The sequence below is a fragment of the Neoarius graeffei genome, chromosome 13 (genome assembly GCF_027579695.1).
Source record: "Neoarius graeffei isolate fNeoGra1 chromosome 13, fNeoGra1.pri, whole genome shotgun sequence".
NCBI lineage: Eukaryota > Metazoa > Chordata > Actinopteri > Siluriformes > Ariidae > Neoarius > Neoarius graeffei.
Window position 1 is genome coordinate 62,392,594 of NC_083581.1, and position 23,774 is coordinate 62,416,367.

At 42.7% G+C, this 23,774-nt stretch overlaps 1 protein-coding gene across 3 annotated transcripts in view; it reads left to right on the top strand.

Moving 5' to 3' along the window:
• The window catches only part of rerea (arginine-glutamic acid dipeptide (RE) repeats a), a 351,957-nt gene that overhangs the window by 184,143 nt on the left and 144,040 nt on the right, over window positions 1–23,774 (top strand). Inside the window, exon 1 of one of the 3 annotated variants that reach the window (XM_060938299.1) lies at window positions 12,955–13,600. The exons of 1 other annotated variant lie outside the window; for it this stretch is intronic. The gene's annotated coding sequence lies outside the window, so the exon portion shown is untranslated. Of the gene's footprint in view, window positions 1–12,954; window positions 13,601–23,774 lie in introns of those variants that run through there. One more of the 3 variants, XM_060938297.1, reaches the window with a different exon arrangement.

The following is a 23,774-nucleotide window of genomic DNA, read 5'->3' on the forward strand; positions in this document are numbered from 1 at the left end:
CAGGTGTTTTCTCGCACGTCTGGTCATAGGCTGCGAGACATTTCTCTTAGCTCTGCGGTTTGTCTCGGCCTCAAGCTCAGCGCTTGCAAAAAGAGCCTCCTGCATGAAGGGCCTCAACGCTAAAATGGCAGTGGGTAAATTGAAGTCAGGCTTTTGTGGAGAGAAACTGTCAGCGGATGATCTGTGTGTGTGAGAGAGAGAGAGAGAAAGCAGAAGGAAAAGTAAATGCGAATAGAAGTTGCTTGTGTCTCTTGAAGGGAAACCTGAGCATTTGTTCCTGACAGCAGCATCAGAGTGTGAATATGAGCCCTGGCAAAGAAAAGCGAGCGAGCAATGAAGAACAGCGGCACTGTGATCATCTCTCTCTCTCTCTCTCTCTCTCGCACACCAAACTGGCCTCCCATTGTTTAGTCTTGCCTTGAAACAGCAGAGCCCACAGCAGACATTTTTCCTTAAGGCTACACAGAACATGGCTTGTTTATGCAGTGATCACCTTTTCCACATCCAGGCTTTAAGCCATTGTTTTATTTCGTCATGCTGTCTTTAGCACCATATTGTAAATCTCTTAAACAGGAAGGACTGCTCCAACGCTTTCCATTTCTCTCTCTCTCTCTCTCTTTCCCCTCTCTGTCAGAATGGAGGATCTGTCTCCATTCTCCACTTGTCTGCAGATCCCTGCTGAATGTATTAAATGAAGTTACTAGATGGGAGTGCTTAAGGGGCCAAGCCCTCTGAGGCTTGCCAAGGCGCTCACAAGCTTGGCTCACTCATCCATGTCACCTCTGTTTTTTTTTCTTTTCCCCTCCTTCTCTCTTGTTTCAGCTACTGGCTCTCTTATTTGTATTTCAGAGCAGTGTTGACTTTGTGCGCAAGTGTGCGAAAATGAGCGAGTCTGCTTTTGCGGGGTGTTTAATTTTTGAACGAGACCGAGACGAATCTGAAGAGGAGGTCGAAGATAGAGTGGTACGTGTTGGGTTTTGTTTTTTGTTTCCTTTTAGTGTTACTGCCCAGCTTTTGTTTTCACAAGAGAAAAATGTTCAGAGAAGAAAATCGAAGCATCCCCACCCGGTGCTCATTCTCCTTCCCTTTTTAGACGCTTGATATCTACCATCTGCCGACCAAACATCTCATCTGTTAAGAGTTATTCTTCGAGTCAGACATCGATTGTGTCTTTTAGATACCCGACAAAGAGGCCAGAGTATGACAGGAGTGATGAGCAGAGAGGACTGGTGGAGATATTATGATAGGGTGTTGAATACACAGCCACACTGAATAGACTTCGTCATTTTCCCAGATACATGCTTAGGCCTGTAGAATGTAGAGCTCTTTGCTTGTAACTGCACTGGTTGTCTCCTTCTATTATCGGTTAATGGTGCCCAAGATGACAGGCACGCGTGATGAACAGAGGAGCTGTGAAATCCTGGAGGTGGAGTTCTCATCTGCTTGATAATGGGATCTGTGCCATGCTGGAGGCTGCATAAAGAGGCGTACGAGTGCAGGAAATGCAAAGCATTCACTCTTAAAACAATCCCAGTCCTATAACCAGCTAATACAGGTTTTTTTTTTTTTTATTAAAACCCCTGGTGCTTGTGCTTTTACAGTTGAAGATTTATAACAGCCGTTTAAACGTCTTACTCTTTCATCGTCTTCTGTGGCACGCCACTGTGTCCATGTTCTTGGATTTGAGTGCCATTAAATGCGCCAGTGCCCAAGCTATTTAAATGTTTTCATTTCTTCTCTCACTGTGTCCACGCCTTTTTTTTTTCCCCCAGCAGCACCAGTAATTGACCGTCTGCAGCCATGTCACATGCACTACTGTGTCTTCTTCACCCACAAAACCCAAACCAGATGGGGGGGGGCAGCCCTGGTGCTAGAAGCTAATCTTGTATTGGCAGCCTGAGAGCGATGATTGGTATCTCCTTTGAAAAGTGCATTCTCTAAATAGCTTCCTCTTGCTCAGTGAATTCTGCATCAGCGAGTGACTCTGGTTTCCTGTCGAGCTCATTCTATACTGTCAGGGCCATACTGGTAAGGAGAAAATAAATAAGGACGCACTGGAGTAAATGTAATAAATATGCTTGAATGTGCAGCCCAAACACTCGCAAGGAGGGAGGAGGCAGCCTGGTGTGTGTGTGTGTGTGTGTGTGTGTGTGTGTGTGTGTGTGTGTGTGTGAGCACGCACACATGCACATGCCCACATGTGAGTGTGTGTGTGAGGGCTGAGCTGAGAATTGTCAGGAGAACAGGAGTCACAATGTCTCTGGCTTCCCTGGAGCTGGAGAGCGTTTGCCAGCACTGGGATCACAAGGGACACCTCCTCCTTTTGAAAACCTGACAAGCTACATGCTTTGCAGCACAATAAAGGGCTCTACACTACACCAAACCTGATTCCTATTGATCTTGGCTGCCTCTTTAAATATGTGCTCTATGCTGGTCCTGCGAGGAGGGCCGCCTTCGTTCCTGCAAATAGCCTTTGTTTCTAGCTGATTGCATTTTGAGCAGACGAGACAAAGCAGTTGCATTTAAAACCGCTGTACACTGTAGATCAATTAAACCAGTCGAAATATACCGAGCAGTTCCATCCATGGCGCATCAAAAAATAAACGTGGCCGAAAGATTAGATCTGGAGCCCTTGTTTAGAGACGTGACATGAACATAACTACTGTACAAATTTTATACGAGTACAGTAGTTTGTGCACCACGTGACCTTGATATTGAATTTTTTTTTTTTTTTTTTTAGTTCGGTTTTTCTTCAAATATCTTCGATTTGATTTTACTCAATTATATGCCAGTGTACAGTTTTAAACATATGGGAATTTAAATACATAGTTTGTTTTAAAAGCTGAAATCTTTTAAGGGTTTCTGCAAAGGAACAAAAAACCCTTTTGTTTACTACGGATGCTTGCAATTATACAGTTATCTAATCATGTGGCAGCAGCGCAGTGCAAAAGAATCCCACAGATGCAGGTCAGGAGCTACAGTACAGTTCATGTTCATATTAAGCTAGCCGCACACTACGCCGATCCACGCGGTCCCGAACCGACCCATTTCAGAGCCGACTCCCGACAGGGCACGCACATATCCCCGACTAACTCACGAATGAAAGAAAGCAGAGGTTAATACCTTGGGCCATTATTAAAAAATGTTCGGTTTCCGGTCCACCGGCCGGGTGAGTGCCGTTTGTGCGGGTGAAATTTTTTTTTAATGCCGGTTTTTCGACATTTTTTTCGGGTTCGTAAATCTAAAATCGAACTTGACATTTCCGCATTCCCAGGGCTTTCCACTAAGGCTCATACTAGCCAGCCATGACACATAAGTAGCCAGCCGGGGGGAGTAAACACAAAATAAACTCCTGTGCACGCAGTTCCCAGGGTTAAGTGTATTTTCCACAGACCATTTATTTATTCACTTTACTCAAATACAAAGTAAAATGGCAGTAAATCTTCTTTCTTTTCTTGCGTATTGCATCATGAGGCGTTCCTGGCTTGTGAATCTCTTATTTTCGGTGCATGACACATTCACGCAACTGAGCATGCGCCGAGTGCGCGCGCACACCGCATGTCGGGGCGCGGATCTCCCTTGATCAACGGTTCAGTTTGACATTATTGTCAGTCCGTTCATTTTTCGAAAAGATAGAAGTCACATGATCACGAAATATCACATGTTATATGCGAAAGATATGATTGGCTATTGCTAGCGACTCTCGCCGATCAGTCTGGCTCCCGATTAGTTTTTCGAATCGGCTGTGAGATGAGTCGGTACCATCGAAAACTAGTCTTTATGCCTGACTCGCGACTTCAGTTGGCTCGGTACGCTGAAAATCGGCGTAGTGTGCGGCTAGCTTTAAACACCACATTAGAATGGGGGGGGGAGTGCGAGCTACCGTGGCATGGGTGCTGGTGCGAGATGGACTGGTTTGAGTATTTCTGATCTATAAACTGCTGATCTCCTGGGGTTTTCACACACAACAGTCTTTTGCGTTTACACAGAATGGGGTGTGTGTGGGGGAGTGAGTGAGTGAGTGAGTGAGCAACAGTTCTGTCAGTGGAAACACCTTGTTGATGAGAGCGAGCAGAGCAGAGGGGAATGACCAGACTGGTATGAGTTGACGGGAAGTCTATAACTCAAATAAGCACTCTTTACAACTGTGATGAGCAGAAAAGCATCTCAAACCTTGAAGTGGATGGATTACAAAAGCTTACGGAAGACCACGTCAGGTTCCACTCTTGTCAGCAAAGGGTAGGAATCTGAGGCTATCATGGGCACAGACCCACTGAAACTGGACATGTGAAGACTGGGGGGAGACCGAATGATTTATTTTTATTTCTTCGCGTCTTCAGCTGTCCAGTTTCAGTGGGTCTGTGCCCATGATAAGCTCCGATTCCTGTTCTTGGCTGACAGGAGAGGAACCTGATGTGGTCTTCTACTGTTGTAGCCCGTTCACCTCAAGGTTCGATGTTTTGTGCATGCTGTAGGGCTGTAACGATACACCCAACTCACGATTCGATTCGTATCGCGATTTTTGACCCATGATTCGATACACCCACGATTTTTTTTTAAATGGTTTTTTAAAGTAGTAAATTTGACTTATTAACATTTACTTACTTACATTAACTATTTAACAAATAATTCAGACCACTGCAGAGAATGAGTAATATGTATGCAAACATGAACAAATGTATATCCAAAGATTGTTTTATTTCTCAAAATAATACTGTTGAGCCGGAAGCTCTGGTTTTTTCGGTTCTGAAAAAGTCATTTTTCCAAATCGTGTAAATCCGTTAAGATTTTTTTGGGGGGTGGCTCTCTCACTGCCTCACTCTCATAGGGCCAATGATTTTCTGTGATCGTGGAAAACAGATGGAAATTACGGAATTTTTATGGTGAAACATTGCTCGCATGTCAAAATGTAACTGCCGCAGAAGGCTTCCGCCCAAGCAGACATGCCTTTCCGGTCAAGTGATTGTGATTGGCTTGTGGCACACCTAGCCAGCCAATGAGCTGCTTGTTTACAGATTCGCTCCCCGTGTCGCAACCAGAATGGCGACCGCTTAAAAGAAATGAATGCTCTGCCAGTGGCGAGTGTGGACGTTGCGTGACTCGCAGAAGATTGTCGCAGGTCGGCGAAAAAACGACTTACCGTACTAATAGATATAAAAAATAAAAGTAATTTAAGTAAGGTTAAAATGTAATTTAAATAAAAAGTAAAGTATTCACAAATTGAAGTTTGGAAGCGCCTCTGTTTTTGGGCTGAGGAGAAGTTTGAAAGGGTGTACCGCGATTCTGCCTTCTTGTATCGCGACACGGATCGTGGCTCTGCGTATCGCGATTTCGATACGCATATTGTTACAGCCCTAGCATGCTGATATGCTTTTCTGCTCACCACCGTTGCAAAGAGTGATTGAGTTACAGTATTCTTCCTGGCAGCTCAAACCAACCTGGCTATTTTCCTCTGACCTCTCTTATCAACAAGGCATTTCCACCCACAGAACTGTCATTCATGAGATGGGTGTTTTGTATTTTTTGCACAATTCTGTGTAAACGCTAGAGACTTTTTGTATGAAAATCCCAGGAGATCAGCAGTTTCTGAAATATTCACACCAGTCCATCTGGTACCAGCAAGCATGCCACATTGAACGTCACTGAGATCACACTTTTTTTTTTTTTCTTCGTCTTGATGTTTGATGTCAACACTAACTAAAGCTCTTGGCCTGCATTTACTGTCACATGATTGACTTGCGGGATAACCGCATGAATGTCCAGGTGTTCCTAATAAAGTGGATGGAGTGTATATATCTATATAGTCTACTTTGAACGTTTTCTATGGAAAACTGACAAGATTCTGCACCCTATTTAAGGGTTCCCACAAATGGACAAAAAAAACCCCATCATGTTGATCATGTTTATGTATGCGTGCAGTTAGTTATACTAACTAAAGTGACTTCTTAAGGTCAGATGTGCCATCGTCATCATATAATAGTTTGTTGTGTCGTTTGCAGCTGTGTAAAGAAATTCCGCTTGGACATTTTTCTAGTTAAAATCCTTTGCAAGAATATTTAAGGTTTCCCACAAAGGGGGGAATTGAACGCTGTGTTCAGCTTGCTTTGTGCCGAGGTGGAAAATGTCACTCCAGCCTTCAAATTACCACTTACAATCAACTTTAAGCGAAAAAGAAAAAACAAAACAAAACCCACGTTGTCTTTTATTAGCAACAAAACTAACTGTGAGTGATGTATATTTAACTCCTCAGCAAGCAAACATTATAGTCAGTGTTGTTATAGTTAAGTGATTTATAGATGTATGTTAACTGATCTAAAGCAAATACTTGTATATGCTGGAGGTCAGGTGGAAGTTTTCAACCTAGGTTAGAATTTTTATCCCATTTCATAATTTACTTCTTGTATGAGGGAAACTTACGATATCTAGGGTTAGGTTTTATATTTTAAAGTGGTTGAAGCGTTGGGTTAAGAATCAGAAGGTTCCAAGTTCGAATCTGGGTTGAGTATGAAAAAAATGTTAATTAGGTCAATAGGGAGATAGATGAGAGGAAATAGTAGGTAGGTGTAGACAGAGAGGAGGTGGATGGAAGAGAGAGACAGACAAAAGAAGTGATGGAAAATAGATTTGTCGTTCTTCTGAGAACCAGCTAAAAATCCTGTCTTATTAAAGAGTCCCCAAAATAAAAATCCCTTTTAAGAATCGTAGATAATCCAGAATTTTACTTCAGTTGGAAATTATGGACTAGGTTAAAATTTTTAACCCAGGTCAAAAATCACCACCTGGGTTGAGGAGAGAGGAAGGGGTAAAAATTATATAAAAATTTACCAGCTGGGAGGTCCGTATCGTGAAATACCGTGACCTCAGCCTTGAAAATACTGACCGAGGCCTCAATTTCACGATACGGACCGACTTTAAGCTGGTAAATAATATATTTATTTTTTTCTTGACCAAATTCTAACAGAAAATGAGAGCGCCCAAAAGGGAAACAATTTTTAGAACAAACCTGCAACAAGATCGTTTTCGGCTTTCTCCTGAAATGTTTGTCTTCATCAGGGTAGTAAAACTCGCTTTCGCTGTGAACACTGTTATCGTTATCCATGCGGTAAAATTAATGCTATTATACTGAGAAATGCGAAAATAAATGTTGACAAAAAAATTGCTACTATGTTTGTTGTTGTGAATGAGCAAGTCGCCAAAGGTCCGTAACCAGGGTCCGGATTGCTCACGAGCCAATCAGAACCCACAAGTTGATGGAAACCGGACCGTGAAAAAAAAAAATATATATTTTTTGTTTAAACCTGTAACATATATAAATGAGTCTAATTGCTGTTTATTTCTGATGTCTGCAGCCATATTGAGTTTTAGTCACTCCATAAACTTGTTTTATCTGTAATTGCTTATCCTGTGTGGGGTCGCGGGGGGCAAGCTGGAGCCTATCCCAGCTGACCATGGGCGAGAGGCAGGGTACACCCCGGACAAGTCGCCAGCTCATCTCAGGGCTGACACACACACACACACAGGGATACAAACAACCATTCACACTCACGGTCAATTTAGAGCCACCAATTAACCTAACCTACATATCTTTTGGACTGTGGGAGGAAACCCACACAGACGCAGAGAGAACATGCAAACTCCACACAGAAAGGCCCTCGTCGGCCGCTGGATTCGAACCCAGAACCTTCTTGCTGTGAGGCGACAGTGCTAACCACTACACCACTGTGCCACCCCCGTAAACTTGTAGCAGTAGATTATGACCCGAAGTTGACAAGCAGGAATTTGGAGTTGAAGGGGCGGTTGGTTTTTACTGGTTGGAAATGGGGAATTACAAGTTGCAAAGCAACATTAGGTCACATGGTCCAATGTCAGATTTATTTAGATAAAGGGTTCCTCATAGGTTCCTCGTGTAGTTTTTGAAACAGAGCAAAAGAAAATCCTCTTTTGCAAGATTGTACATGGAATATTTGTAAGTGCTTAGCATGGTCGCCTCACAGCAAGAAGGTTCCGGGTTCGAACCCAGTGGCCGGCGAGGGCCTTTCTGTGTGGAGTTTGCATGTTCTCCCCATGTCTGCGTGGGTTTCCTCCGGGTGCTCCGGCTTCCCCCACAGTCCAAAGACATGCAGGTTAGGTTAATATTGGATGGCCTTGGGCTGGTGTGCCCTTGAGCAAGGCACTTAACTCCCAACTGCTCCCCGGGCGCTGTTAGCATGGCTGCCCACTGCTCTGGGTATGTATGTGTGTATTCACTGCTTCAGATGGGTTAAATGCAGAGAGGAATTTCACAAGTGTGTGATGAATAAAGTTGTGCTTTCTTTCTTACATAAAAAAAATTAAACAACTTGTGTATAATAAGTAACTTGGTACTATGTAATAATGTCAAGTCACATGCTCTGTATCATTGTCCCATCAGATTTGGTTAAATTTGCCTCCCTAGAAGTTTATTTTAGAGGGCGGCACAGTTGCCTCACAGCAAGAAGATTCCGGGTTCGAACCCAGCGGCCGGCGATGGCCTTTCTGTGTGGAGCTTGCATGTTCTCCCTGTGTCTGCGTGGGTTTCCTCCCACAGGCCAAAGTTAGGTTAACGTGGGGCGGCCTTGGGCTGAAGTGCTCTTGAGCAAGCTACTTAACCCCTGACTGCTCCCCGGGCGCTCTAGTGTGGCTGCCCACTGCTCTGGGTGTTCACTGCTTCAGATGGGTTAAATGCAGAGGATGAATTTCACTGTGCTTGAAGTGTGCATGTGATATAATATACACTACCGTTCAAAAGTTTGGGGTCACCCAGACAATTTTGTGTTTTCCATGAAAAGTCACACTTTTATTTACCACCATAAGTTGTAAAATGAATAGAAAATCTAGTCAAGACATTTTTCTGGCCATTTTGAGCATTTAATCGACCCCGCAAATGTGATGCTCCAGAAACTCAATCTGCTCAAAGGAAGGTCAGTTTTATAGCTTCTCTAAAGAGCTCAACTGTTTTCAGCTGTGCTAACATGATTGTACAAGGGTTTTCTAATCATCCATTAGCCTTCTGAGGCAATGAGGAAACACATTGTACCATTAGAACACTGGAGTGATAGTTGCTGGAAATGGGCCTCTATACACCTATGGAGATATTGCACCAAAAACCAGACATTTGCAGCTAGAATAGTCATTTACCACATTAGCAATGTATAGAGTGTATTTCTGATTAGTTTAAAGTGATCTTCATTGAAAAGAACAGTGCTTTTCTTTCAAAAATAAGGACATTTCAGAGTGACCCCAAACTTTTGAACGTACGTGTGTGTGTGTATAAATATATATAATATATATAGGTGGCATGGTGGTGTAGTGGTTAGCGCTGTCACCTCACAGCGAGAAGGTCCGGGTTTGAGCCCCGTGGCCGGCGAGGGCCTTTCTGTGCGGAGTTTGCATGTTCTCCCCGTGTCCGCGTGGGTTTCCTCCGGGTGCTCCGGTTTCCTCCACAGTCCAAAGACATGCAGGTTAGGTTAACTGGTGACTCTAAATTGACTGTAGGTGTGAATGTGAGTGTGAATGGTTGTCTGTGTCTATGTGTCAGCCCTGTGATGACCTGGCGACTTGTCCAGGGTGTACCCCGCCTTTCGCCCGTAGTCAGCTGGGATAGGCTCCAGCTCGCCTGCGACCCTGTAGAACAGGATAAAGCAGCTAGAGATAATGAGATGATTTATTTTTTTTGTAGAACCCTCCAATAGAGGAGTTTCCTTTCACAAAGAAAGCTAGAACCAACCACATTAATCAATTCAAGCTTGAGAAACTTTTTTTTTTTAAAGTGTACCCAACCTTTAGATTTAAACGCTATCCAGAAGCCAAGCCAAAGTCAGTCAATACACGTCTAGATGTGGAATCTGCAGCTTTTGTTTGCGTCACTATTTGCACCAGGATCATCAAAGTGCTCCGTTCATCAGTTATTACACATGCACGCGCGAGACAAATCAATGTGTGTGTGTGTGGGGCATGCTATGGAAGCAATTTTGTGCCAAAATGTTCATACAATACTTTTGAAATATCAAACAAAAACGACAAATCAAAATACACAAAAAGAAAAGTTAATTTTTTTAGACCAGCAAACAAATTATTCGTGTAATCGTGCAAAATATCAGTCTATTACTCTTCAGAAACCTTTTATTTTTGTTCCGCGGCTTTCTCAGTTTTGTTTGACGTGATTTATTTTGGTTGCGATTCCAGCTTTCTCGTTTGCGCTCCCTGTCTTTTTGCTTGCAGTTTTGGCACAAACTTCACGTGTGGGTGGGCTGTCCAGGAATGCATTCCCATTGGCTAACTTGTGTTTGACTGACAGCTATGCTCAGCCATTCCCTACTCGGATTCTTTAGCCAAGCCAATTTAATTCATAGTCGCCACTGAAGTCCACTCGATCCTTGTTTACCGTCAATGGATCGGTCACTCGCCAAACAGTCCGCCAGAATCCGAGTAGGGAATGGCTGAGCGTAGCTGTCAGTCAAACACAAGTTAGCCAATGGGAATGCATTCCTGGACAGCCCACCCACACGTGAAGTTTGTGCCAAAACTGCAAGCAAAAAGTCAGGGAGCGCAAACGAGAAAGCTGGAATCGCAACCAAAATAAATTACGTCAAACAAAACTGAGGTGGGGTTTACATTAGACCGTATCAGCGGATCATCAGATTAACGTTTTTAAAAACGATTAGCGTGCACACAGCAACGCTAATCACATGACTAATTCGGCACGTAAGTTGAGAAATGTGTCAGTGCGGCTCATCGCTTCCTCCTCAGCGGCTGCACTCCAAATCACTCCGCCCTGAACAGCGAGTGCCCTCTGGAGGGTGCGCACTCCGGCCCTGCGCAGCTCACAGAGCGCGCGAGTGTAGCGCACGAGCAGTGATTTGGGACTGAGCCGCTGTGCGCAAGTCACTTACCACTTGCAAGTGGAAGGATGGCAAGCCTAAAGACAATCATAACTACACAATGGGCAGTATTTGCATCAGTATTTGCAGTATTTTCATACTTTTATACTCTTTAATGAAAGGTGATACAAGGCGGAAGTCCGCGCCGTTTTTCAGCAGTCGCGTCACATGACCAACGCCAGCGAATCAGGAAGGTGGATGTCACAGTGACGTTGTCCAATGACGACGCCAGCTAGAGCTCAGCACAGCGTATCCGCGTATCCTCAATGTTTACACAGCACTGGACCAGACACGATCTGGATTGAATACGTGGACCCTGGCGGATTCCCGTTTCCCGGCGTTTCCAGGCGTTTTAATGTAAACGGACAGTGCATCCGCGAAGAAAACGAGACAGATACGGTCTAAGGCTACGTTTACATTAGACTGTATCTGTCTCGTTTTCTTCGCGGATGCACTGTCCGTTTACATTAAAACGCCTGGAAACGCCGGGAAACGGGAATCCGCCAGCGTCCATGTATTCAATCCAGATCGTGTCAGCTCCGGTGCTGTGTAAACATTCAGAATACGTGGATACGCTGTGCTGAGCTCTAGCTGGCGTCTCATTGGACAACGTCACTGTGACATCCACCTTCCTGATTCGCTGGCGTTGGTCATGTGACGCGACTGCTGAAAAACGGCGCGGACTTCCGCCTTGTATCACCTTTCATTAAAGAGTATAAAAGTATGAAAATACTGCAAATACTGCCCATTGTGTAGTTATGATTGTCTTTAGGCTTGCCATCCTTCCACTTGCAAGTGGTAAGTGACTTGCGCACAGCGGCTCAGTCCCGAATCACTGCTTGTGCGCTTCACTCGCGCGCTCTGTGAGCTGCGCAGGGCCGGAGTGCGCACCCTCCAGAGGGCACTCGCTGTTCAGGGCGGAGTGATTTGGAGCGCAGGATGCCTGCGGAGCCGAGCGTATCCGTGTATTGGCGTTGCTGTGTGCACGCGAATCGTTTTAAAAACGTTAATCTGATGATCCGCTGATACGGTCTGATGTAAACATGGCCTGAGAAAGACGCGGCACAAAAATAAAATGGCCCTTTTCCACTACCCTTTTTCAGCTCACTTCAGCCCGACACGGCTCGCGTTTCGACTACCAAAAACCAGCACGACTCAGCTCGCTTCAGCCCTGCTTAGCCCCTAAAACTCGCACGGTTTTGGAGTGGGGCTGAAGCGAGCCAAACCGAGCCGAGTGAGGCTGGGGGCGTGAGCAGACACTCCCTTGTGCGCTGATTGGTGAGGAGGAGTGTCCTCACATGCCCACACACGCCCCGCGAGCACGCTGGGATCTGTAAACACCGCAAACCCGGAAGAAGAAGAATTACGAGAATTTCTGAAGCCTTATGCGCCTCGCCTCATCTATACGCTCTTGCCAGTATCTGTCGGCGTTGTCGGTGACAACAAGCCACAGCACCAAGACCAGCAACACTAACGACTCCATGTTTATTGTTTACTATTCGGGTCGTGAGACTACCGCTTAAAAGCTCACTGATGTCACTGTTTGCGCCGCTTAACGACATCACGTGACGTCCACCCACTTTCGCTAACTCCACCCAATGTGTCCACCCACTTCCAGCCAGCACGGTTGTAGTCGAAATGCAACTCCAACAGCCCCGCTCAGCCGCGTTTGTAGTGGAAAAGCGGCAAAAGGTTTCTGAAGAGTAATAGACTGATATTTTGCACGATTACACGAATAATTTGTTTGCCAGTCTAAAAAAAAATTGACTTTTTTTTAATTTTGGTTTGTCGTTTTCGTTTGATATTTCAAAAGTATCGTATGAACATTTTGGCACAAAATTGCTTCCATAGCATGCATTCCTCACATTATTTCATCAGCACTAACAATGCTTTAAATGCCGCGTGTGCACGTGCCCGGTGTTGCAGAGCGTTAATGCTCGTTTCCTGCAGCTCACTTTGACCACAGCATCAATCAGGACGCTTTTGTGCGCGCGCTAATTGGGATCCAGTCCGGGTTTTAGTGTCTCGTGTGTGTGTGTGTGTGTAGTGTGTGTAGTGTGGGGGTGGTGTAATTCTCCTTCATAGTGTCTGGATAAAGAAAGACTAGTAGGTCAGCCATGTGGATGCGTCTGGTGAACAGCTGAGTGTGTGTGAGAGAGAGAGAGAGAGAGAGAGAGCGAGCTGTGTGTGTGTGTGTGTGTGTGAGCGCGCGCATATGAAAGAGTGTGTGTGAAAAAAGGAAGCTGAGTGTGTAAGCGGTGAACTCGGTGATTTCCTCGCCTCGAACTACCGCGCCGTTTCTCAAACATTTCGGAGTTTATCACGCGGTGAAACGGAAGACGAGGAAGGTGTGCATGCGCGCGCGCATGTGTGTGTGGTGTGTGTGTGTGTGCGCGCGCGCGCGTGCGCGTGTGTTTTGTTCAGCAGAGGCGAGAGCGTGTTTGAGGGAAGCGAGTTGGGTCTTTTGTTGAGCGCGTGAGCCTCTTTCCCATCCGCATGTAGGATAAAGTGGCTGCGCGAGACCGTTCCGCTCCGCGCGCGCGCGCTTGGATTGTGGCCCAGCCTGAGGAGTTTTGGGCTTCATTTTTAATTTTTTTTTTCCGTCAGAGGAGGAAAAAAACCCCACAATAACAGGGATTATTTACGGTCCGGAGTGGTTTCGAAGCTGCCCATCGGAACTTGGAGACCACCAGACTGGCGGGGTGAGTACTTGAGAGAGAGAGAAAGGAGGGAGGGAGGGAAGGAAGGAAGGAAGGTGAAGAGGGGATACTGAGGGAATGTTAGCTTGGTTGCTAACTTGAAAGCACGAGCTCCACTCGAATCAACTTTTTTTTTTTCACGTTTTAACGAAAAGGAAACGAGCTTTGAGTGTCTGAGTGAAAATGTTCCTCTGTGTCTTCTTTATCCGTTTTCTGCTTTCAAGAGAGCTTTCTGAAAATAGATGATAAACCTTTAAGGGTTTTCACAGGAAGACAAACTAAAGCAAGAGAGAACTGTTGTACAGTAGAGTTCACCTTTTAACCTTTTCAACAGGCCTGTATTAGCAGTTCTGTAGAAAGCCTTCAAGGTTTGTTTGTTTCTTCTTTTCTTTTCTTTTCTTTTTTTTCCATCTCCAAAAGGTTCCTGTGCAGATGATGTACAGGAGCAAGTAGAAAAAGTCAAACAAACAACATTCAGTTCTTTCTTTGGAAAACGGTTTTGTAAATGAAACCCAGAAAGACAAAACAACTTCTTCACTGTTCTGCTTTTAACCTGTGAAATTAGGTTTGTTTTGGTCACTGTACGGTTGTGTTTGAACTATTTGTAAAAGATTATGCTATATATATATATATATATATATATATATAATCACTCACACACACACACACCCTCCGCTTTTGGATGGTTTTGTTTTGGGTTCTTTGTGGAGTTTACAGCTTTCTAAACATATTTCACTTTGGGACCCTTGTAAGGAAACTTTCCTCGTTCTTAGAGAATCTGTAAGTGTTCCCATAATAGGACGAACAACAACAGTCAATTCTTTCTTTAGAAAACGTTTTTGTAAATGAAACCCAGAAAGACAAAACAACTTTTTCACTGTTCTATTGTAAACCTGTGAAATTAGGTTTGTTTTGGTCACTGCATAGTTGTTTTGTTTTGGTTCTTTGTGGAGTTGACAGGTTTCTAAACACATTTCACTTTGGAACCCTTGTAAGGAAACTTTCCTTGTTCTTACAAAATCTGTAAGTGTTCCCATAATAGGACCAAAAAAAAAAAAAAACCGTCACACTATTTTTGGTAATTACTTAGTAATATACATACAGTTTAAGGTCATGTGCTGTGCTGTGCTGTTATTGACCTTTCAGGTGTATTTGGGTGACATTTTTGTTGCATAAAGGTTCTTTGTGGTGTTCCAAGTTTTTTAAAGAGAGTCTGCTTGGATCTGTTTATAAGGAGATTCTTCTTGGAAGATTTTACATTTACAGAAATACTATTGTTAGAACAATGGGCCAAAAGCCAAACAATTCTTCACAATTTAGTAGTAGTATGTAATAAAAGGTCATGTGCTTCACCATCATCGTCATAAGTGTGTATGGGTTACAGTTCACTGGAAAAGGGTTTCTCTCGTGTGTGTGTGTGTGTGCGTGCACGCGCAGCTTTCTAGAGATTCCACTTGGCACCTTTTCTAAGGAAAGCCGCCGCTTTTATATCTACTTTGAGCTCCCAAAACGGGACCAAAAGCACAAAGTATTTATTATGTATGCGTGAAGTTAGTTACTGAGATATGATGGTTTAAAAATCACATGCTTCATCATGATTGTAATCAGATTTATCTGTCCCCAGTGATATCAGATGACTAATTATAAGAAAAACCACAAAACTCCTACTCAGTGCAACTTGCATGTTTTTGATGAGCATTCATATCACTCACTCACCCTCCCCCATGCACTGCCTTCCAGCAATTGCAAGTGATGAGTTCGAGTCATTTGTTTACTGCAAACCCAAGGGGTTTTTGATGGACTTGCTTGTCCAGTTGGAGGCTGCTGAGGACAACCAAGTCAGCTTTACTTCCCCTGAGCTGAATAAACCACATTGAACCCTGGCCTACGATGGCCTGTGTGTGATTAGTCAAGCCTATGGTAGCGTGGGTGTTGTTAAAAAAAAAAAAGCAAGAGGATGGGTGGTGGTTGAGAAGGCTAATCTTAAGCAGTATTTGTTTCACAGTTGGCCTTATCTGATATCAGTCTACAAGTCCTGTGTGTGAGGGGGAAGTGTCTTGTTTTCTTTTTCCTCCTGTAATCACTGTTTTATCAGCCATACTTGGTTTGCATGTCATCTAGACTCTGGGGAGTTTTCTATTGTTTTGTTTTTTTTTTTTTCTTTTCCCTTTTACACACTACGTGCTATGTAATATACTCAATACACTTTTTCTCTCCTATTCATAAAAAGGTCTAGTTATAAAGTCTCACGATGATGTCATTCTGGAAGGGTTTTTCAGACTAAACCGAAACCATGTGAGTTGCCACAGTGGACCTTTAGAAAATCTGTTTTAAAAGATGTTCATGTTGTATAACTTGAGTACATCTTGAAAGATGGCGGTCTTCATGATAAAGTAACCCTAAGATGTTGCTATCCATCCCCCGTGTTCTCGTGAGTGGATTTTTTTCCTGACTAAATAAAACGTAAAGAAATCACGCACCACAATCGAAATGAATGGCTGCCATTTTTTTTTTTTAAGATCAAAATCAGATTAATCTTGGAACAAAAATAGTTTTGTCTTTTACTCTCACATGTTATACTTCCTCTCTTGCTAATAATTCACATGTGGCGAACTCTTATTGGGCACTATTTGGGTTATTTATGCAATAATGACTGTTTGTTTATTAGACAGCCTCATTATATCTTTGACCTCAGTACACATTCATCATGAATGAGGTTTGTGTAAGAGTTACAAAGACAAATATTTTTCCATCATCTGATAACCGTTGTGTTGGTTATGCATAGATCAAAGAATTGATGGTAGTTGCTTACTTTCAGAGATATGCTCAGTGCTGGAACACTTTGGTGGGAGTTCCTACGGAGTACATTGTCAAAGCATGAGTCAGAGTGATGAGTAAAAGATAAGTGCTTTGGAGGAGGGAATTTCTGTAAACATCTGGACAGAAAAGAAGTTACTAAACTGTACCCCTGCTTGTCACTGCAGTGGTATCCTCAAGGTTGTACCTTTTGACCTGGGGAAGTGTGTATAAAATACCTTACTAAAATCTATGAGTAGTCCCTTAGTAGTACCTTAAATCATTAACTTGTACTGCGTTCACGTTACTATGTAAAAGGTGCAAAAGATGAATGTAACACCCCAGTGACGAGGAAAAGTTTGTTTTCAGGGAGTGTAGGTAATCATAAGTCATATGCAGAATATTTCACTCTAATCCTTCAGCTTATGGAGTATAGTGAGTTTGTGAACTCTGTTATTCTTACTTTTGATGATAGCCCTGAGGTAAAAAGGAGTTGGATCTGGAGAACACTCTCCCACAGAGGAACCAGAGCAAGGCACAGCATGTTTTCATTGTCTTGTATTACTCTGAAAGAAACCTTGTTCAGTTTCTTCAAATCTATAAGCATCACTCGAGTATTACGAGTTCTGAACATTGATCATTTGAACTCTTGAACATGTACATTGAAGTGTTGATAATACATCAAACAGTGCGATATGGAAAGGACTATAACATCTGGTCAAGTAAAAATAAAACTGGTGCTACTGATTTTATGGTGCGTGAGTGTTTTAGATGTGTGGGATGTGTGAGTAAATATCTGTAGGGTGCTTTTTCTTCTGGCTTTCATAATGACAAACCTAGTGTTTTCAGGGCTTTTTTTTTTCCTTTTTTTTTTTTCCCTTGTCCCTCCTAGCTTCAATATGAAACCAGATTTGCTGGCTTTTTTTTTTTTTTGAGAAACCACCGAGTTTCTGTGTCGCTGCATTTAAGGATCTCCCCAGAGGTCAACCAGCAGTTTACTTGCACTGAATAATTGAATTAGCAAGTCGCTGCCTTTCTGAAGTCAGTGCACAGTTGTGCTGAGGTCGAATTTGTTTATGTTTGGCAGTGAGGTGCAGGGAAAACGGTGTGACTCCAAAGTGGTGTAGCGATCTTTAGCTAATCATAGTACCATGTGGCTTCATTTTCAGAGTGTGGGCATCTGATTAACTGTGTTGTCCCTGTTTCTGAAGGCAAGTGGAGAAATCCTGGTAAATGTTTAATGCATAGATGTACATTAACATGATCTGGTTCACTGCAGCTACCAGTAAAAATATCATGTGCTTCTTAAAGGGCTAAACCCACTGTTGAGCAGAAAGTGATGATAATGAATCTGTTAATTTAGAACGGAGACTGTAAATCTGTAAACACTTGGTCGTGGTTTAAAGATGACCTGAGTGTCATGTCTGAATACTGAATGCTCTTAGACATGGCGCTAAAAGTCAAGTTTCTGATAAATGAAATGTACCCTGATCATTCTGTACTCAAGCATCAAGCAAACTTTTGGATCAAATGGCATTTGTGCTGCAAACAGGCTTTCCTTTCCAAACCGGAGTGTCTGATAGGACTCAGGGAGGCGTGTTATTTAATCTGCTGGCGTGGTAGAAGCGACTCTCCGCCTGCACGTCTTCCTGAGAGCCAATGGCACGGTGCAGCCCTTTAATGCTAGGCTTAATGAATTTCTTGAAAGACCAGGAGTAATTAATGTTGTGTTGCAGCCTCCTCACGCCACTGTTGTCTCATGGATTCTCTCCGCTCAATGCCATCAAACCAAGAATTCAGCCTGTTTTGAAATACAGCAGATTTTTAGCTGTTGGGGATAGATTTGCGGGGGTGTTTTCGCTTTCATGGTTTATTTACTGTACACATGTGCATGCTTGGTGTGCAAAAATCTTCATGCTCTATTAAAAGGTAGCCTGCCTTGGAAAGCGCAAAGCACCTAAATGAGGGCTTAATTGTGTCCCTGTATGGAGTGTGTGCTTTGTTTACAAGAATGTAAGCTCCTTCTTGGCACCTCAGCTGTAACAATAGATACAGTAACTACAAACGCTTGCTCATTGCCTGGGAGACAGGACACAGGTCAGACCACAAACGAGACAGGCTGGAGAGAGGTGTGAATTCCAGCTGCGTGGAGACGGCTCAAGTTATGAATCCAAAATCGGTCCGGATCGATCCCGAACGAGACTTTAAAACAGAAAAGCTGCATTTCTGTGTGGAGTGTAAATCGTCACAGCTTGTTGATGAAGAACAGTTGGGGTAATTGAAGCTGATATTTTTAATAAGGCCTGAAGCAGTTTAGGCTTTTTTTCCCCCCACATTTGCAATAGGAAGGGGGGAATCGAGACATGTTTATTCAGCATAGTGAAGGCAATAAAGAGGAGCTGAGCTGTCGCAGGCACTGCTTTCTCCCCTCAAAAGTTAATAGCATTAAAGGCAAGTGTGAACAAATCAGTTGCCAGAGTGCCTGGGACAAGCAGATTTCACATCTGGGTTATTAGTTTTTAATTTGTACTTGGCCTGGCGGACAAGGAGTCACCAGCCAGATAAAATCCTGCATACGACTTATCTCAGAAGTCAGAACTGTCGTTTTTGACCTCTGTGTTCAAGCCAACAAAGGTGACTGATGAGTGGTGTATATTCACCTCCTCAAACAGCAAACTGTATAAATGTTTTAGATTGAACAGCAAATTCTTGTATATACAGTATAGCTCCTTTATAGATGCTACTTTTTATCCCCGAAGGGGGATTGTCATGGCGAAATCCTTCCCAGAAAGGGTTCTCACCTTCCGAAATCAACTCCTCTCACAATTTTTGGAGGAATTTCACAAAACTTGGCAAAAGGACAGTAATACGCATATTGCAATTTTATTTACAATATATTGCAGCGGGGGATATTGTGCTCTCAGAGCACTCCTTTTTTTTTTTTTAACTGTTGATGCTGTGACAGCCATGATGATTCGACGTCACTTGCTGAACGAGTCGAGGAGATGGAATAGGAATTGCGAGTTGAAGGGGTTTTCTTTGGGGTTTTCCTAGTTGGAGGTTATAAATTACAAATTGTGCTTTTTGGTTGAAACTAAAGTTTTTATGTTTAATGTGCTCGATCTATCGATCGATTGCAGAGTTGCGCACTTTATAGCACAAGCTATGTATTAAAAAAAAAAATACAGAGAGAAAATAAATACTCTAGCCAGACTTAAATATCTTTAGCATCCAGTGTAATGACAGAACACATCATCTATCTGAAACGTTGGATAGTGAGGGCACGATGTTCTGTTAGTCTGTATTAACACACTTAACTAGCTAACAATCTTGACTCAGATTATTGCATTACGTTAGCTCCCGGTTCTTCAGCAAGTCTGTTAAGTTTCTGGAGAACTGAAACATGGGACCGGGCTGCACACTGGAGCTTTTATTTGCTTATAAATTTCTGATTTGTCTGTTTGAATTTGTTGCCTCTTTATAGACAGTCAGCCCTATCCACAGTTTTTATTAGGCTGTAGTAAAGACTTTTTTTTTTTTAAAGCCTTGTAATGATAATCTGCTCCGAGTTGCTTCTATCTCAAGCTGTTCAAACATCACATAAACAGCTCATAATGTTTTTTTTTATTTTTGTATTTGCAACATTTCTAGTCTGTTTTCCAGCAGTCGAGCACATTTGAATCCTTCACCTTCAGTTTTAAGATAAAAGCACCTGGAAAGCATTTTTCTGTTTTTAGTGTTAAAAAGAGAGAGAGATGACAGGTCTGAAAGTTTGAGAGGTGCCCTGTTGAAACGCTTGTAGCTCCGAATCCTGTTTTAGTGAGTAAACATTTCATGTAAGCGCACCACGGCTTTATTTATGCATTAAATCTGCTGTTAGTGCTGCATTATACATTAGGCCGTAAATAATGCAGGAGAGCGTCCTCAATGATTACTGGCATGCTGTGAATAGTGCATTTACTAATCATTTGCTCATTGATCTTTGCTGTGTTCTAATGCTAACTAGTTTTGGGGGCACTTTTCCTGGCGCATGCTGAAGGTTTTTTTTTTTTTTTTCCTCGAGGTCAAATACAGGGACTGCAGAACCCATTTTATTTAATTATTTTTGTCAGTGTGGAATGAGCTGGCAATTATAATAGGGGTAAGATGGTTTTTTTTGTGTGTGTTTTTTTTTTTCCCCCCTCCCCCTTGTCCTTTGGTGAGAAGTGAGACGACGATTGCAATCAGATCAGCTTCTGCAAATGGAACAGCTTGATCCTCTCAGAGGTCACCCACATAATTATCGTCACACAGCATTAACTAGTTTTGCCTTTCACTCTTGCAGTTAGCGACCTCTGTTTTAACCCATACATCTGAGCAGAAATCATGAGGCCTCCTGGCACCTTGGGTTTGATCTACTTCATTTGTCATTTCATACGTTGGAATAATTAGAGCGGTGGCGTGCTATGCCCTGGGGAGCGCTAAAGCTTACGACCTTTCTGCTCCCATAGAGATGAGGCTTGAGACGAAGCAGCCTGGAGAGGAAGTTGTTATTAAGAAAATAATGGCTTTGACAAGTTCAGGATTAAATTGTAAACAAGCAACGTGATGGATCAGTACTTGGCGAGGTAATTGATTTCAGTGTCTTTGCCGAGCTGCAGTAGCTGGCTTTAATTAACGAGATTGAGGTTAATACCACTTTGATTCTCCAGGCCTTTAGTGTTTGTGTGCTTTTGTTCACCGAGACCTGAATTTAACCTCCAGCATCTGTGTGGAGATTTTCTTCAACTTGACGTATACTTTACATCTGCATGGATACATTTTGAATCTACAGCATGCCTCTGTATTAGATGTGTGTGTTTAATACTCCAAATATCCATATCTGTATCCGGATTTAAACCTCAACAGTTCCTCGAGCTCTGCTACGTCACTCGAGTGCAAAAAAGATTTTCATTCCTGTACACAGAGGTTATTATTTTTTTTGTCTGCAACTGCCTGGGTTATTATGTAATGCCTTTAATTTCCCAAAATAATATCAAATTGTTCACGTAATTGAAACCACCTTGACCAGGCAGTCACGAAGGTTGAATAAGTGAATACTGTAAATGAATCAGACTGCACTGAGCCCTCATATGCCCTTTGTTTGTCCTGTGAGGTTCATATCTAACCACATGCTCACACCCACATGAAAGTCAAAAACCAGAAATCCCAGTCCTGATCTACACCTCCAGGCTCAAACCAGATGCTTTGTGAACATCTCTGGCAAGCTTTTTTTTTTGGGGGGGGGAAGCACATCTCCTCCTATAAATACGTATTTGTATCTATTTATTACACATTCTGTCATTGCACATATTAGGTTTTATCTCTAATCTATAAAATCCTTTCTGTTATTGCGAGTACAGAGGAGGGGAGGCGAGGGTGCCACATGTGGAGATTTGGAAGAGGCTCGGCAGGTCTGTGCTTTTATCGAGTGGCTTCATTATCACAAAAACGAAAATCATACTCTATTGTGGTAATACACCGCTCACCCACTCGAGCTGCCATTTACCTCAGCGGTGCAGTAGAGCATTTGCATTTTCACTTGATAGGGTGTTCCCTCAGGGCTAGTGGAGAGGGTTTAGTGACCATTGAAAGCTACCAGGCTTGTGCTTATCAAATTTCAACCAGCTTGTGAGTAGTGGCTGCTTAGCTGTAAAGTGTGTGTGTGTAAGAGGGAGGGAGGGAGGGAAGGAAAAAAATGAGAACGAGAGTGTGACACGCAGTGATCTAAACACACTGAGACTGGATTACTGTAAGCAGGTTAGTAGAGGTTTATAGCACTTTTTTTAGGATTGTATAACAGGATGTAGTAATAAAGCTTAAGTTATTCACTGTGGCTCTAAATAACATTTCACCAAAGAGTAAGCTCTTCACTAGATCTCTGCATTGTGTGCTTTTGAGCTCTCACCTCAGAGCCCCCCCCAGCACTGGAATTCAGCCGACTGGCTTCGAGCCGTTCCCTGCCGAGCCTAAAAAAAGAGACGTTTTTGTTCTCTGTCCAAGAATACCTGTGCAGTACAGTAGGTCAACCCTAGGAGCTTTTTGAAGCGTACTGAGTTCACTGGAGCTGCATTCACACCCAACAGTAGCCACCCACAAGGTTAAAGCACAAAACTGTTTCATCATTCTCCACTTTGCGATGCCAGATTCTCTCTCGAACACAAACAGCAGATACAACAGTAGTGGTGCTTCTTAAAATCATGTTTGATTAGGGATCATTTCCATGTCAGCATATCTGTTTTGCTTTCAGACCGAGCTGGGGAAAGCACGTGAGGGGGGAAGGGTGTGGACTATTTCATAAATAAAGGAAGCATGGTTTTGATGATGTGCGTAATATCGCTATTGTCTGGATGCAAATTTCTTTTGACTGTTAACTGGTGAGAAGTCCTCAGTGTGAGAGCAAAGAAAGACCTCCACAGAAACCTTCACATGAGTGATGAACCTGTTCCTAATAAACCTGTTACCAGTAAACATGTCACGTCCGCATGTAATAGACAAAAATAATCATGTCACGACCCTCAGCATTTCTACAATACATAACGTATAGGTTTGCATACAGTTTCCCAACAATACACTACTGTTGCATTTATATATTAAATTTAAAGTTCGCAGAAACACAATTATATACAGTACCAGTGAAAAGACACACCTTGTAATTCAGTGGTTTTGAAGTCACTTCATGTCTTAAAGTAATGACGGTTGTCGTTTCTCTTCCCTTCGTTGAGTGGTTCTTGATATAATATGGATTACTACAGTTGTGGTGTAGAATAGGGCTATTTACTGTATTCTTATCATTTACTGTTTGATCTCAAACGCGGTAAGAAGGCAAGAAATTGCACTAATATTAACTTTTGACGAGGCACACCTGTTAATTAAAAAGCATTCCAGGTGACTACCTCATGAAGCTCGTTAAGATAACGCCAGTAGTGTTCAAAGCATCATCAAAGTGTACATGTATTAAGGTTGCAATAATTTGTTGATGCAGTCTGTTGATTATTCGGATTATGTATCGCCCAATTACCAAATGACTCTTATTTAACCATCAGCTTTTAAATTTAGCTTGAAGGTGTTTTATTCATGTCCTAACAAGCAACGAAGACAATAAAATAAATCCTTCATTCAAAAATTAAACCTTTTAATAACCTTTCCCACGGATACAAAAGATAGATAAATAATTTCAGTGTCCATTTTTCCTGCCAAAATGTAAAACCAAGGATCAGCAAAAGTAGCAGCAATGAAATAACACAACTACATCGGTTTTCCCTTCATCAAGCAAATCAAGCAGCCATCTAAATTTAAACAGTGAGGATAGAAGTGTGTGTTCTGTGCTTTGTGCATTCTGCTGTCGAAACTCCGTTACAAC